This window comes from Panthera pardus, unplaced genomic scaffold (genome assembly GCF_024362965.1).
Source record: "Panthera pardus isolate Hobbes unplaced genomic scaffold, ASM2436296v1 HiC_scaffold_15, whole genome shotgun sequence".
NCBI classification, from domain to species: domain Eukaryota; kingdom Metazoa; phylum Chordata; class Mammalia; order Carnivora; family Felidae; genus Panthera; species Panthera pardus.
Window position 1 is genome coordinate 17,159,479 of NW_026526710.1, and position 14,126 is coordinate 17,173,604.

Here is a 14,126-nt window from a genome sequence, read left to right on the forward strand (position 1 = left end):
TCCAATCTCCTTGAATCAGGGCTGGCCTTGCAGCTTGCTTTGACTAATAGAATGTGGAGGAAATTCTAGGCCTCAAAAGATCTGGTAACTCCCACTGTTACCAGCTTGAGGCCCAGCCACCATGTAAAGAAGGGCTAAGACTAAGGTTTCTCAACCGTGGTACTATTGACATTTTGAGCCAGACAGTTCTTTGTGGTGGTGGGCTATCTGGTGCGTTGTCAGATGTTTAGCAGCATCTTCGGCTCTTACCCACCAGAGGCGCCAGTTGTGACAACGAAAAATGTCTCCAGACATTTCCCTTCATGTCCTGCAGGAGAAAATCACCCCTGCTTGAAAACCACCAGACTAGACTACTGAAGAATGAGAGACCATGTTGTAAGAAAGGCCCAGCCAGCTGCCAGCTGTCCCAGACACCCGAACCACACATGCGAATGAATGTTTCATCCTCAACTGAACACCCAATTGAACATAACCAAATGATAGCCCTAGCTGACAGCACACGGAGCAGAAGAACTGAACCTAGCCAATTCACAAAATCACAAGAAATAATATATCATTGTAAAACACTAGGTTTCGGGGTAATGTGTTTTGCAGCAACAAGTAACTGCTATACAGGCTCACCTCCAGAGGGCCTGGGTGGCTCAGTTGGTTAAGCATCTAAGCCTTGATTTTAGCTCAGGTCATGATCTCATGGTTCGTGAGTTTGAGCCCCGTATAGGGCTCTGTGGAGAGCCTGCTTGGGATTCTCTCTCTCTCTCTCTCTCTCTCTCTCTCTCTGCCATTCCTCTGCTCTCTCTCTCTATCTCTCTCCCAACATAAATAAACTTTAAAAATTTTTTTAATTAAAAAAAAATACAGGCCTACTTCCGTTCTTGCCATTATTCATTCTCCGCACTTTCAAGGCTACCAGAGTTGCCTTTCTAAAATACATTTGTGAAATTCCTTGATTCTATTTAGACCTTCCCCAGGGCCTTCCCCACCATTGACAGGAGAAAGTTCAAACTCATAAACGTGGTCCAAAAGGCGATTTATAATCTGGTCTTTCCTCGGGGTACCTCCAAGCCCCAAGATTCAAGCTATACACATCTACTTGCAATTTCTTGAACAGCCCATTCTTAAAAAAAAAAAAAAATTAGTGTCTATTTTTGAAGGGGGTGGGCAGAGATAGAGGGAGACACAGAATCTGAAGCAGGCTCCAGGCTCCGAGCTGTCAGCACAGAGCCCGTTGTGGGGCTCAAACCCACGAACCACGAGATCATGACCTGAGTGAAAGTCAGATGCTTAACCAACTGAGCCACCCAGGTGCCCCTTGAACAGCCCATTCTTTTTTACACCCCTAGGTCTTTTGCCACGCTGTGCTTTTTGCCTGTTATTCTCTTCCAACCCCATAAGTTCCCATGTTCCCTGAAAATTCAGATTAAATAGCATCCTCTTCATTCAGAATGTCCATGCAGATCCCACCATCTGAATGCTTTCTCCCTTGTGACCTCAAAATAACCATGTGTACATCTCACACTATGTACATCTATCTCATGTTGCACTTCATGTTATATTCATACTTCTGACAAGACTGTGAAACCCTTGAAAACTAGAACTAAGTCTTTTGTTGCTTTGTCGACAATACCTGACACATTATAGGTCCTCAATGAATGTTTGCTGAGCGGACATAGTAGGTTGAACAAGTAGTACTATTCCCATTATGCAGGAAATGAAGGGTCAGAAAAGCTAAGCAGCTTGTCCAGTTTCCCAGTGAGCAGGCAGGGGAGCTGGGACAAACCAGGTCTTCAGGCTCTACCCCCAATCCATTTTCCACTTTAAAAAAAATGTTTATTCATTTTTAAGAAAGAGAGAGGCAGAGAGTGAGGGAGAGAGAATCCCAAGCAGGATCTGCACTGTCAGCGCAGAGCCCAACACGGGGCTTAAACTCACCAACCGTGAGATCTTGACCTGAGCCGAAACCAAGAGTTTGATGCTTAATCAACAGAGCCACGCTCAGTTCTTCCCACTTTTTTTTTATTTAAAAAACATTTTTTTATGTTTATTCATTTTTGAAAGACAGAGAGAGACAGAGCACAAGCAGGGGTGGGGCGGAGAGAGAGGGGGACACAGAATCCGAAGCAGGCTCCAGGCTCTGAGCTGTCAGCACAGAGCCCGATGCGGGGCTCGAAATCACAAACTGAGATCATGACCTGAGCCGAAGTCGGATGCTCAACCGACTGAGCCAACCAGGCGCCTCAGTCCTTCCCACTTTTTAAAAAAGTTTCTTCTGAGAGAGAGAGAGAGAGAGAGAACACATGCGAGCCAGGGGAGGGGCAGAGAGAGGGAGAGAGATAAAGAGAGAATCCCAAGCAAGCTCCATACTGTCAGTGCAGAGCCCCGACACAAGGCTTGAATGCATGAACGGAGAGATCATGACCTGAACTGAAACAAAGAATTGGATGCTTAACCGACTGAGCCACCCAGGTGCCCCATTTCCCACTTCTTTACTATGTACCTCTCCTGAACACACTTGGTCTAATTAAAGAATACCAATTGCTGCATACCCAAGGTGTACCTGTTCAATCCATGTGTTGACTTCTCATCACTATGTAGTGACTTGGTGTTTTTGTTTTGTTTTGTAATATAAATCCAAGTTAGTTAGCACATGGTGCAACAATGATTTCAGGAGTAGATTCCTTAAGCCCCTTACCCATTTAGTCCATCCGCCCTCCCACAACCCCTCCAGCAACCCTGTGTTCTCTATATTTAAGGGTCTCTTATGTTTTGTCTCCCTCCCGGTTTTTATATTATTTTTGCTTCCCTTCCCTTACGTTCATCTGTTTTGTATCTTAAAGTCTTCATATGAGTGAAGTCATATAGCATTTGTCTTTCTCTGACTGACTAATTTCACTTAACATAATACCCTCTAGCTCCATCCACATAGTTGCAAATGACAAGATTTCGTTCTTTTTGATTGAACAAAGAACATCTTCTTTATCCATTCATCCATCAATGGACTTTTGGGCTCTTTCCATACTTTGGCTATTGTTAATAGTGTTGCTATAAACATTGGGGTGCATGTGTCCCTTCGAGACAGCACACCTGTATCCCTTGGATAAATACCTAGTAGTGCAACTGCTGGGTCGTAGGGTAGTTCTATTTTTGATTTTGGGGGAACCTCCACACTATTTTCCAGAGTGGTTGCACCAGTTTGCATTCCCACAGCAGTGCAAAAGAGATTCTCTTTCTCCACATCCTCGCCAACATCTGTTGTTGCTTGAGTTGTTAATGTTAGCCATTCTGACAGGTGTGAGGTGGTATCTCATTGTGGTTTTGATTTGTATTTCCCTGATGATGAGTGATGTTGAGCATTTTTTCATGTGTCGGTTGGCCATCTGGATGTCTTCTTTGGAGAAGTGTCTATTCATGTCTTTTGCTCATTTCTTCACTGGCTTATTTGTTTTTTGGGCATTGAGTTTGATAAGTTCTTTATAGATTTTGGATACTAACCCTTTATCTGATATGTCTTTTGCAGATATCTTCTCCCATTCCATAGGTTGCCTTTTAGTTTTGCTGATTGTTTCCTTCACTGTGCAGAAGCTTTTTATTTTGATGTTCATTTTTGCTTTGGTTTCCCTTGCCCCAGGGACATGTTGAGTAAGAAGTTGCTGTGGTCAAGGTCAAAGAGGTTTTTGCCTGCTTTCTCCTCAAGGATTTTGATGCCTTCCTGTCTTATATTTAGGTCTTTCATCCATTTTGAGTTTATTTTTGTGTATGGTGTAAGCAAGTGGTCCAGGTTCGTTTTTCTGCATGTTGCTGTCCAGTTTTTACCAGCATGATTTGCTGAAGAGACTGTCTTTGTTCCATTGGATATTCTTTCTTGCTTTGTCAAAGATTAGTTGGCCATACATTTGCGGGTCCATTTCTGGGTTCTCTATTCTGTTCCATTGATCTGAGTGTCTGTTTTTATTCCAGTATGTAGTTATTTGTAATGCCAGCAACTCCTAAGCCTGAACAGTTAACAGGCAACCTCAACCCTCTTGTCCCAGTGGGTGCCAGTCGTAATCTTTAGAAAAAGCTAATGAGCTGGACATGAGAAAGACTTGGCATTTAGAAGTTGTGTAGAATGGAAGCCTGACGCAAAATGGCTTAGGGAAAACAGGAGGAAGAAAAGTCTGAGGAATCTGGATTCAGGTGCACCTGGATCCAAGGATCAAATGCTTTCATCCTGCTCTTTCATTCCCCGCTGCTTGCCATTTCTTTTTCCCAGCTCTGCTTCCTTTGCAGTGGCTTCATCCTTAAGTTCAGGTAGTGGTCTCTGACAGCTCTCGGCTTAGTTCTTTCTTATTGCTATTAATCTCATCTGAAAGAGAGTTTTCTATTGTTTTGACTTCAATAAAGATCCCAGAATTAGGTATTGTTGGATAGGTGACGATTATGTTTTTATTCTTGAACCAATCACTGTGTCTGTGGGTTTAGAAAATGCTAATTGGGCAAGCTCATCTTAAATTTTTTTTAATGTTTTTATTTATTAAAAAAAATTTTTTTTAATGTTTATTTATTTTTGAGAGAGACAGAGACAGAATGTAAGTGGGTTAGGGTCAGAGAAAGAGGGAGACACAGAAGCAGAAGCAGGCTCCAGGCTCTGAGCTGTCAGCACAGATCCCAATGTGGGGCTCGAACTCACGGACCGTGAGATCATGACCTGAGCCGAAGTTGGATGCTCAACCGACTGAGCCACCCAGGTGCCCCATGTTTTTATTTATTTTTGAAGGAGAGAGAGAGAGAGAGAGACAGAGCATGAGCGGGGGAGGGGCAGAGAGAGAGTGAGACACAGAATTCGAAGCAGGCTCCAGGCTCTGACCCATCAGCACAGAGCCAGATGCGGGGCTCGAACCCACAAACTGTGAGATTATGACCTGAACCGAAGCTGGACGCTCAACCGACTGAGCCACCCACGCGCCCTGGTCAAGCCCATCTTAGATGGATGTAGTGGCCAGCTTCTAAAATGTCCCCCAGTGATCTTGCCTGTAGATACTCATGCCCTTATATGGTCCCCTCCTGCACTAAACCAAGGCTGGCCTATGTGACCAATAGAAATATAGCTGAAGTCATGCTGAGTGACTTCCCAGGCTAGGTCATAGAGCCATTGCTGCTTGTAGTTTAACCTCTTGGATTGCTCCCTCTGAAGGAAGCCAGGGGCCATGTTGTGGGGATACTCAAACGACCCTATGGAGAATAACTTTCCAATTGCCAGTACCAACTTGCCAGACACATGAATGAACCACTTTGGAAGTGGATTCTTCAGCTCTGATCAAGTCTTCAGATGAGTACAGTCCCAGTTGACATCTGATTGCATCTTCATAAGGGACCCTGAGCCAGAATCACCCAGCCAAGCCAGTTTGGAATTCTTAACCTACAGAAGCCATATAACATAATAAATTATTACTATTGTTTTTTTTTTTAAGTTTACTTAGTTATTTTAAAGTAATTTCTATACCCAACATGGGGCTCAAACTCATGACCCTGAGATCAAGAGTCACTTGCTCTTCCAACTGAGCCAGTCAGGCACCCCATGATTATTATTGTCTTAAGCCACTGAGTTTTGGGGCGATTTGCTGCACAGCAATACATAACTGATACAATTGCTTACTTACCGCTCAGCTGTAGGTAAGGGATCAGTTGAACTCCATGTGGACTGAAGTGGAAGGAATAACTCCCTGAGGAGGAATCAAGTTACTGTCAGGGGGAAGGTGAACAGGGGAAATGAACAGGGGGTGGGCCATACAGCAGCTAACCCCAACAATGGGTTCTCCACGGACACTTACTTGCTGGAAGACTGAAGCACTAAGGTGATACTGATTCATTTTAGGTGACTCAGAGCATCTGAGTGGGGGGTGGGGAGGTGGGGGTGGATAAAGGCCCAGAAATTCCTGTGCTGATTTTCCAGCTCCAACTACTGACAGTTTTTCTCTCAAGTTATCCCTAGACTTGATTGGTTAGGGGCACCACAGACACTTTCATTGTCAACCCAAATATTTACTATTAAAGTAAGTTATTTGTTGTTTTTCTTTTAATCTGGACAGTTGAAGCCCCCAAATTCCTCCACATTGTGTGACTAATGTATGGCTTAAGGCTTCTTTTAAAATGGCTTTTTTTTTTCTTGAGAGAGAGAGAGAGAGAGAGAAGTGGGGCTCACTCGAAGTGGGGCTTGTGTTCACCAGAAGTGGGGCTTACGCTCACCTGAAGTAGGGTTCATGCTCCCCCCAAGAGGAGCATGAGCTCATCTGAAGTGGGGTTCACGCTCACCCAAAGTAGGGATCGAGCTCATTTGATGTGAGACTCGAACTCACAAACCTGGGCTGAAGTCAGATGCTTAACGACTGGGCCCCCCAGACACCCCTAAAATGGGTTATTAATTTAATTTCAATTGGACATATGTTAGCTTAGACAAAGATGTCTCCTTTGGAAACTCAGATTCCTTATTAATCTCTTTAGGCAAAGAAGAGAAAACAAAGGTAAAGGAAATATAAGGGTTAACACTCTAACTGATAAGGAATCTTCCTTCCTTCCTTCCTTCCTTTCTTCTTTCCTTCCTTCCTTCCTTCCTTCCTTCCTTCCTTCCTTTCTTCTTTCCTTCCTTCCTTCCTTCCTTCCTTCCTTCCTTCCTTCCTTCCTCTCCTTCCTATCATGTGCCTGGCATTGTCTATACTATTTCATTAAACCTCCTGATGATCAAGAAGTGAGCATTAATGACCCCCCCTTTTTTAAGATTTTATTTTTAAGTAATCTCCACACCTAACATGGTACTTGAGCCTACAGCCCCGAGATCAAGAGCCACGTGTTCCACCAACTAAACCAGCTAGGTGCCCAAACGACCCCTTTTAACAGATGAGAAGACTGTGACACATTTGGAGAAGTTAGGTGTCTTCTTGGATGATTTGTCTTTTTACAGTTCTGTTATTTAGCTCCAAAATCTTAGTGATATTAACACCCATAAGGAAAGATGAAACGCATCCATACATTTTTGCCAGAAGTCTTATTTTAAGCTTTCTCTGTGCCAAAGGCTGCTACAAATGATTTCCATCCGACCAATCACCAAGATACAGATTATATATCCTGTGTGCCCAACGTGTGTGGTGCCAGAGAGAAAAAATCCAGGGAGTTTCTGGCACCTTTTCTGCCCCTCTGTTACCAGACCAAAGTGGGTCTGCCCTTGGTGATTTATAGAAAGAGACTACGTCAGATGGAGTTGCCACATGAGTAATCTTCATTTGTACAAATAAGGAGATTATGGGGAATAATTTCCAAAGCCCTGACTCTTTGAAAAAGGAAGGCAGGCTCCTTTGATGGGGCTTGGGATGAATGTTCAGAAGGAGATTTGAACATTACAATGAGGTTGAGGTAACTGTTGGTTACTTCTGGCACTTTCTGATTCATCTGTACAGGGATCTTCCACAAGTGCTTCGTTTTCTGTTACAACAGTTCGTTAGTTTATTTTTAAAAAGTAAGGTTGAAAGCTAGGCAGAAGCTTCTAGGAGTTTAGTTCTTAAAAGCTAAGACTGACAGTGAAGTAAAAGCTTCTACTAGAAATTTCCTGAGTTCCTGGAGTCAGGCTGGTGACATATCCATATCAGTAGATGATCAGCTTTGCCCGAAAAATGACAGCAATTAAAGGAAGCACCCATTGTTTTGACACAGCTTGCAATATTTGGCCACAGAATTTTTCCTGGACTTGAGACCCTCAAACTTGTTTCACGGAACTTAGGCCAGCCCTTGGTAGGGAGGTTATGAGGGCAAGCTCTGGAGCTAGACAAAGCTGGGTTCAAATCCCCACCCCATCAACTTATAAGCTCTGTGACCCTGGTTTGGTCTCTAAACCTCTCTGTAAAATGGGATAATAATAATTACTACTGCTTACAATTCTTTTTGTGTGTGTGTGAAGGTTTTATTTTTAAGTAATCTCTACACCCGACATGGAGCTCAAACTTACAACTCCAAGATCAAGAGTTGCATGCTCTACCAACTAAGCCAGTCAGACACCCTTCATAATTCATATAAAGAGTCAAGAGATAATACTTAGTCCAGTGCCTGTGATGGACTAAAGGCCTGATAAACGTAGTCATTGCTACATGGGATAAACCAAGCTTTACCTCGCTGCACCTCCGCTTCCTCTTCCTGAAGACCTGGAGTTGATGTGTGTCCTTTAAGCATCTGTGACAGGCAGACTCTCAGGTGACCCCTAATGGTTCCCACCTCCTGGTATTTATGCCCTTATGTAATTCCCTCCTCACAGTGTGGGCAGGACCTTGACTTGCTTCTAAAAAATAGAACACGGCAAAGGTGCTACGGTGCCACTTTCCTGATTAAGATACATGAGATTGTGACTTCTGTCTTGTTAGCAGATTCTCTCTATTGCCTTGTTAGCTTACATGCTTTGATGAAGCAGGCTGCTGCATTGGAGAAGCCCATGTGTTAAGGAACTGGGGGTAGCCTCTGGCCAAAATCCAGCTAGGAACTGAGACTTTCAGTACAACGACCAAGGAACTGAATTTGGGCAACAGCTACATGAACTTGGAAGGAGATCCTTCTTCAGTTGACCCTTCAGATGAGACTCCAGCCCTGGCTGACCCTTTCCTTGCAGCCTTGTGGAAGACCCTGATGCAGAGGAGTCAGCTAAGCTGTGTCAGATTCCTGGCCCATAGTAAATATGAGATCATAAATGTGTGTTGTTATAAGCTGCAAAGTCGGTAGTAATTTGTTAGGCAGCAATACATAACTAATATAGTATCCAATCCCTCCCATCCCATTTCTGGTTCAGAGCCCATCTCCCCTACTTCCTTAGCACCCTGAATTCATCACAAATCCTTATAGCTTTTGGTTTTCTTGCCACCCCCTACCTTGTAAGCTTCTTCGGGACAGGTACTGGGCTTGTTGTTCCCTATAACCCCAGTGCAGACAGCAGGGCCTGGCACTAGGAGGGTGCTGGATAATATTTCATGACTCACAGGGCTGGGTTGTGTGTTCCATTAGGGGATTCCATAACACTCTCATGATAATGGTGGTTTTTGAATCCTTACTGTGTGCCAGGCACTGAGATTAAGGCCAGGTTGTGTAATTTTTTTAAGTTTATTTATTTATTTTTGAGAAAGAGAGAGATAGAACCAGCGGGGGAGGGGCAGAAAGAGAGAGGGGTACAGAAGATCTGAAGTGGGCTCTGTGCTGACAACAGAGAGCCCAATGTGGGGCTCCAACTCAGGAACCGTGACATCATGACTTCATCCGAAGCTGGTCACTTAACAGACTGAGCCACCCAGGTGCCCCTTGGGTTATGTATTTTTAACCAGCTTTCTATGATGACTCTGATGCATAGCCAGGTTTGAGAGCACCAACCCTATACCACCTAAGACATTCTGTGGAAATTTTGCCTTTTGCTTTTAAGATAGCTCTATGCAGTCTTCCTGATTTGAAACAAAAACAAAAACAAAAAACCTTTTTGCATTGCACACACACAGGAAAGTGCACAACTCATAGGTGTACAATTTGATGACTTTTCCAAATTGAACACACCTACTGAATGTCCCCAGTCTCACTTGTGGCCCCTTCCAGTCATGAGCCCCAGAGATAACCACCATCCTAAACCTATCACCACTCACTAGTTTTGCCTGTCCTAGAAGTTCCTATCAACAAAATTTGAGTCTGTACCACTTTGCTTTTTTCTGCTCAACACCATGTTTATGCTTTTGACTTGTTAAAACTACTCTTTTGGACTAAATTTGTAAAACAATGACTGAGAAGGTTAGGAGGGAGGTGGAAACCTGAGATTCTGTAAAGCCAGGTACAATACTTTCCAACAGGTTGAACCTCTAGGGAGAGAAGAGGGGGCAGGGCGCGTCGTTACAGTCCGGCCTGTTCCTTGTGGGGGCGGAGTCTTAAGGCTGGGGGCGTGACCACGGGTCCGGCTTCTCTAAGGCAGTTAGCACCGGGGGCGGGGGCGGGGCCGAGGCTTCCTGTCTGCGCCTGCGGAATCGCCGTTTGACCCCGGAAGTGTCGGCGCAGTGGGAGCTGTCACCGTGGACGGCGGCGGCGGCGGCGGCGGCGGGGGCGGCACAGCTCCGGTAGTGGAGCCGCCGAGGTGAGTGCGTGGCTGGGCCCTGCCGAATAGGGGGCATCCGGTCTGGGAGGAGTCGCGGCCATGCCCCCGGCGGCTGCGGGCCTCTCCGCCTGCCTGGCGGGGCCGAGACTGACGCTGCCCCAGGGGCCGTGAGTCGCCCCTGAGGCCACGCCGCCAGAGCCGTGAGTCTCGGGTTCGAGGCTCAGCCCCAGAGTGACCTTGGACGAGTCACAGGCCTTCTACTCTCACTCTGGGTTTCAGTTTCCTTAGAGTTCATTCATTCGTTAACAAATACATGTCTAGCGCCTCCTGCACAGATCTAGGCGCTGGGGATACAAACAGCAAGACAAACACGTGGCAGGAGACAGCGACAAATAAAGGCACAAGATAATGAAAGATATGCCAGTAACTGCGGAGTGAATACTTTAGGTCAGGTTGTCTGCGAACATCTCTGAGGAAAGTAATATTGAATTGAGACCAGAAGGGTGATGACAGACAGAGAAACTGAGGCAGCAGTAGCCCTGGCAATGCTCCCAGGCCTTATTGTAGTTGGTGCTTGCACCAAGCTCACCTTCTATAGAAAGCCTTTTTCTAAGTTTTGGCTTCTGCTGCCCTGCTTGGCATGAAGGATGCACTGGCGGGCACAGATGGAACTTAGAGCCTTTTGGGAACTTAGAGTCTAGTCTTTGCCTAGTTAATTTCTACCCATACTTTAGATGAAACTCAAATCTTCCTTGACATGCTCCCTCCCTCAACTGTTCTCTCTGTTAAATGCTGTCACAGCCCCAGGGGCCTGACCTACATAGCATACATCATGGTATAACTAGTTTGTATGGCTATTCAATTCATATCTGTCTTTCCCATAAAGACTGTAAGGTCTATGAAGGGCAGGACCAAGTCTATTATTTGTCCACCTTGGTATTTGCCAGGCTTCAATGCTTGGCACGTAGTAGGTGATCACAAATGACTAATCATTAATCATTAATATGGTCTTTGCTCTCCAAGGGTTCATAGGCAGTCTCTCTGCCACCAGGTTATTGTCTTTTCTTTCTGATTATATCTCTTCTCTACTTAAATGACTCCTCACTGCTTTCAGATGAAAGACCAAAATCTTTAGCATAGCATTGGAGGCTCTCTTTTTTGAGAGAGAGAGAGAGAAAGGGAGAGAGAGAGAGAGAGAACGAGCACAATCAGGGGAGGGGTAGAGAAAGAAGGAAAGACAATCCCAAGCAGGCTCTGTGCTGTCAGCACAGAGCTTGACTTGGGGCTTCATCTCATGAATGTGAGATCGTGACCTGAGCTGAAATCAAGAGTTGAAGGCTTAACCAACTGAGCCACCCAGGAGCCCTGGAGGCTCTTTGTAAAATGTCTTCACCTTTCCTATCCAACCTCATCTCTACTTCTGTCATCCCCTTCCTGACCTTGTGTTTTCAGCCATGCCAAATGTTTCCCTCTTCCTTCAAAGCCACTGGTTCTGAGTCTTTGTTCACACTTGCTCTTTGCTTGGAATGTTCTTCCTTCCCATCTTTCCTTCCTATCTTTCAACAACCAGTTATGGGTCATCTTCCCTTTCTCTGCTGTGCTTGTTTTGGATATTTCCTATTACAGCTCTGATCACACTGAATAATCATTTATATGCCTAGGACCCAGAATGTATTCAGTCAGTGTTTGGTGAGTAAATGAGGAAGTCCCAAGTGTCCTGCCTATGGTTGGGACTTGTAATCACAAGCAAACCTTATTGAGTGCTTATTATGTGCCAAGTACTGTGTTGAACACTTACCATCGATTCTTCTCACATCTCAATTTTACAGGTGAGGAAATCAAGGCTTAGAGAGTTTAAGGAACTGTCTCAAGGTCTCAAACATGGGTAGGAAAAGGTGGAGCCAGGATATGAACCCAGGCTGCAAAACTATAAAGCTCTCTTTTAACCACCACAGCAGCCTGGGTCTGAACCACCTTTATAGGCACTGGCTTGTATGAGTGGATTTCTTCTGAAATCAGGTAGCTGTCTCTATCCATCTAGGCCTGGTCTCTGTGGCTTAGAATTTAAAGGACAAAGAGCCACCACCTACTATGGCTCTTTCCCCAACCTAGGTCCCTACATTGGACACTCCCACAACCGTCTTTGGAATGTGAATATGGAAAGAACAGGGCCTGTGAGTCATTTAGATTCTGCACTGGTGAGCAGACCCCTGGTGTTCCCAGCTGCCCTCCCAGCATCACTAGAGGGTTAGGAAATAAATATTTTTAGTATGTACAGCACAGGAGACCCAGGTGCTAAAGCAGAAGGTCTGGGCTTCAGTTTCAACTTGGCCACTAATGTATCTGCCTTGAGCAAATCGAAGTCCCTCTTTGGACATCTGAGCATAATAATCCTTGTTGTGCTTAACTGGGTTGTGAGAGGCTAGTAAGATAGTAACTTGATTAAAAATGATGTATGTGCAGGCACCTGGGTGGCTCAGTCAGTTAAACATCCGACTTCGGCTCAGGTCCTGATCTCATGGTTCGTGAGTTCGAGCCCCACATCAGGCTGTATGCAGACAGCTCAGAGCCTAGATCCTGCTTCTGATTCTGTGTCTCCCTCTCTCTCTCTGCCCCTCTCCCACTCATACTCTGTCTCTCTCTCTCTCTCAAAAATAAGTAAACATTAAAAATTAAAAAAAAATAATGTACGTACAACATGTGTACATTATCGTTTTGCAAAGCTGAAAGGTGAAAACTTACCCAAGCCCCTTTCATTACTTCACCTTGTGATTATTTTGAGGCCACCTCATGTGTGCAGGGATGACATATCTGACCCACTGAGATTCTAGACCTGGAATAAGCCTTGAGGACTAGACAGAGTGGTCCTCTCTCTTTTACATCCTTTTATAATGGGTATCTTCACAGTCTTTAAAACAGCCCATGAACTAAGATCCTTTATGTACCAAGCTGCTTCCTACCTTGTTACCTTTGCTCTTGCTGTATCCTCTGCCTGGAGCACCCTTCTTCCTGGCTAATCGCCACTATCAAGACTCAATTCAGGCTTTCCTGATCCTTTAGGCTCCCTAGAAATGCTTTCCTGACAGCAACACCCAAGTTCAGCTACACTATCACTAGACTCAGTACAGCTAATGGTTAAGAGCCAGCCAGCTTCACCAACTACTGAGTCCTAGGGAAAGTTTCTCATCTTCTCTGAGCCTCTGTTTCCACAATCATGAAATGGGGATAAAAATAGACTCAACCTTAGAGTTGTCATGAGCATTAATATATGCCAAGCATGTTAATGCTGAGAAAAGGCCTAGGAAAAGCACCAGCATATGATAAGCATGTTGCTGCTGCTGCTGCTGCTGCCATTATCATTGTAATTATTGGACTGTAAGCTCCTGTGGGGCAGAGACCCTGCATTATCAGTCTGTCTTAATAACCCCAGAGCCTGGCCTGATATCTGAGATACGGGCCTCCCTGTAACTCATAGCTGACTGAGCCCCTCACCTCATCTGTGAGGTTCTCAGGAGGTGACAGATGGTTTCCTCATCCCAGGCTCAATATGGCTTTATGTTGTCATTGAGACTGTGCTGGCCTTTTATGGCATGTCTTCCATTAGTGAATTAGGGGCCCGATTCACTTCCGTTCCATGATTCAGCCAATATGCATGTCCCTTCTGTGGGTCAGGCCAAGTAGAATTATGGACAGAACATTGGATGGGAAGACAAGAGACATGATGTCTGCCACTCACTGACTCTGAGGTGGGTTTGGGCCTCTGCAGAAAAGAGCTCACACTGGCAGGTTTCTGTGAATTCCGTTGTCCTCTCTGGTCCTTCTGTTCATCCATGTCCTTTTTCCTTGAAGCCTAAGGAGGTTGTAAAATATTAAAACTGTCTATAAGTGAGTGAGGAAAGGCTCATGACTCCATTCCCTCAAAAGACTGCCAATCTGGTTAGAATTCTTAAGAAAAGTGTCCTCATATTCAGTCACTCATTTGACGAGTCAAACATTTGATGAGACCAACTCTGTATCAGGCCTGTCACAGAAAAGATAGCAAGAGAAGGAG

The 14,126-nt window shown here is 44.9% G+C and overlaps 1 protein-coding gene across 3 annotated transcripts in view; it reads left to right on the forward strand.

The window, feature by feature from the left end:
• The first annotated feature begins 10,008 nt into the window (after window positions 1-10,008).
• The window catches only part of ASCC2 (activating signal cointegrator 1 complex subunit 2), a 43,144-nt gene continuing 39,026 nt past the window's right edge, over window positions 10,009-14,126 (forward strand). For 2 of the 3 annotated variants that reach the window (XM_053902179.1, XM_019426620.2), the window contains exon 1: window positions 10,089-10,114. The gene's annotated coding sequence lies outside the window, so the exon portion shown is untranslated. Of the gene's footprint in view, window positions 10,115-14,126 lie in introns of all 3 variants that reach the window. The other variant, XM_019426619.2, reaches the window with a different exon arrangement.